This window comes from Helianthus annuus, chromosome 5, assembly GCF_002127325.2.
Source record: "Helianthus annuus cultivar XRQ/B chromosome 5, HanXRQr2.0-SUNRISE, whole genome shotgun sequence".
Taxonomy (NCBI): domain Eukaryota; kingdom Viridiplantae; phylum Streptophyta; class Magnoliopsida; order Asterales; family Asteraceae; genus Helianthus; species Helianthus annuus.
The window spans coordinates 115,478,480-115,481,050 of record NC_035437.2 but is presented as its reverse complement, the minus strand read 5'-3'; the positions used below and the strand labels follow the sequence as shown (position 1 = coordinate 115,481,050).

Below are 2,571 nucleotides of genomic sequence, written 5' to 3'. Positions count from 1 at the left end.
GTAATAAGGTACTTAAATGTGGGATCCTAAAGGATATGTAGTAATATGGTACCTAAAGGTGGGATCCTAAAGAATATGTAGTAATATGGTACCTAAAGGTGGGATCCTAAAGAATATGTAGTAATATGGTACCTAAAGGTGGGATCCTAAAGGATATGTAGTAATATGGTACCTAAATGTGGGATCCTAAAGAATATGTAGTAATATGGTACCTAAATGTGGGATTCTAAGTTAAGAATTTCCTTTATGTATGTAGAAGCGTATTTATGTATATATGAAGATACGTATGATAGTATGTATATATGTGAAGGCGTAGATATGTATGTATGTATGCAAATGTGTATTTGTGTATATATGCGAGTACGTGTGATCGTAGGCATGAAGGTAGAGACGTATAAATGTAGGTACATATGTAGAAGTGTATTTATGAATATATGAAGATACGTATGGGTGTAGGCATGTATGTATTGAGATATGGATGTATGCACGAGTATATGAAGTATGATTTTGGATACGTTAAGTGTTAATGATATTAATTATGTACCTGGAAAACGAAGATTTATGCAGGTACATTATTGAAGACTCACAAGGGAATGTATACGCTAATGATATGCTTAAAGTTAGAGAGAAAGCTGAATGGAAAGTGTACATGTATTGAGTCTTGTTTATGTATTGTATACTAATGTGATGAATGTATGTGGTGAGTGCAGGTTGTACGAATCACGAGTCATGAGGATCATCAAGGGATAGAGATCGAGGATCGAGTCACTAGTGAGATTGTACGGGAACGTTGATGTATATAATGTAGTAAACATAAGCTATGTTTTTACTTAGTAAATAAGTCGATTGATGGATTTATGTGGAAGAGTTATGTTAAAGTTAATTTTTAAGTAAGTCAAGGTAATTATAAGGAAAGAAATTTTATGGTACGTGTTTCCGCTGCGACTTTAGTCAATTACAAAATTAGGGTGTTACACATTCGTTCCGGTTCAGGTTAGTTGGTTCAGTTTCGTTTTGATTTATTCGATTCAATTCCCGTTCAGGTTCGGTTCAGTTGAGTTCGGGTCCTGATTGTGCCTTGTTTCAGTTTCTGATCGGGTCAAACCCGGTCAAAGTCAGTCAACTCGGTCAAGACAAGTCAGCGGCTCAGTCAACGGGTGTCGGTACAGTCAACTCAGTCAACACACGACTTGGTATGATTTTAATCGACGCAAATATTTTTATTATTACCGTTCATATATGTTTAGCTACTTGAAACTTGTATAAAACTCGTTTAGAACTTGTTTAGTTACTTAAAACTTGTATAAAACTCATGTAAACTCATATATGTTTTCGTTATAAAACTTGTGTAAGTATGTAACGTTTCGTTGATTGTTGAATTTTGACAAATAAATCGACAACGTGTGTTGTTGGGATCGTCCAAAAACAGAGGAAACTCTGCTCGTTTTTCGTAAAAATTCCGTAAAACAAAACGTGTAAATTTTATAAAATGAAACCTATCAAATTCGGCTAATTTTTATGAAATAGATATAAAGGCATAATTATTTTTATTTTTGGACAACATTTCAATTATACTTTTGAAAGAATTAATTTAGAAATATTACTAAAACTATGTAAAATATATATATATATATACACACACACATTTATATCATCTAAATACTTTAATTCCAATTCAAATCCTCCGTCGTAATTCCGTTTACTCATTGCACCATCGTTTGCCCATATAGGGTGACCTCGGTGTTCCATCCTCCTAATCTCTTACGCTCGTCAACTTTTGGGATAATCGGAAGACTTAGCAATTTTGTGAGTATACTCGATCCCTTTTTTCCCTTTACACTTTGGGATGCAACATGTATGCCTATTCAAAACAACTTTTATGCTTAAACAAAACATACTCTATCTATGAACGTGACATGAAACTATTGTGAATATTTTCTATGCTTGTATGCTCTATGAACGATTTGGAACGTTATATGCTCATTAACTTTGCTAGCCCACCTTAACAATTATAGCGCTATAGGATTAACGCCCCGCCTGCTATTCTATTGGGTATTGTTAAGTAAAACATTACCACCCCGCTAAACTATTGGGATTAGGCTATTTTATGCGTTGTATTCATGGGTTTGATCATATAGTACGCCAAAATTGCATTGCTAGTAAATTTTATTCACTTAGTAACATGTTGGATATGAGTTTTATTCTATTATGCTATGTAGCCAAACTTGTATACTCGCCTTTGCTTTTGCATTGAACTCTATTTTAATACATGTTGCAGGTTAATTATTGAGATGATATTCAAGACGAAACAAGATTCAGGGTGGACTAGATATACACCTAGATTAATCTATCTTTCATTGTTATGTTATGCTATGAAACAATGTTGTTATTTCTTTTGAATCTTGTATGACATTTAGTATTGCAATGAAATTTGAATTTAATTAAATATTGTCACATAGTGTTATGACGTCTCTTGCAATCTATACACACTTCGTCTCATCCCGATGTTTCCGCCATCGGTTGGGGTGTGACATCTATGCACTTGTCACAAGTAAACTTTGCACATCATAT

General features: G+C 33.7%; 1 long non-coding RNA gene across 1 annotated transcript; it reads left to right on the top strand.

Annotated features, from left to right (window-relative positions):
* Positions 1 to 974: 974 nt before the first annotated feature.
* LOC110939089 lies at positions 975 to 1,818 on the top strand. Its single transcript, XR_002591954.2, has 3 exons — positions 975 to 993; positions 1,088 to 1,193; positions 1,731 to 1,818. It is a non-coding gene; the product is annotated as an uncharacterized LOC110939089 (long non-coding RNA).
* The last annotated feature ends 753 nt before the right edge of the window (positions 1,819 to 2,571 follow it).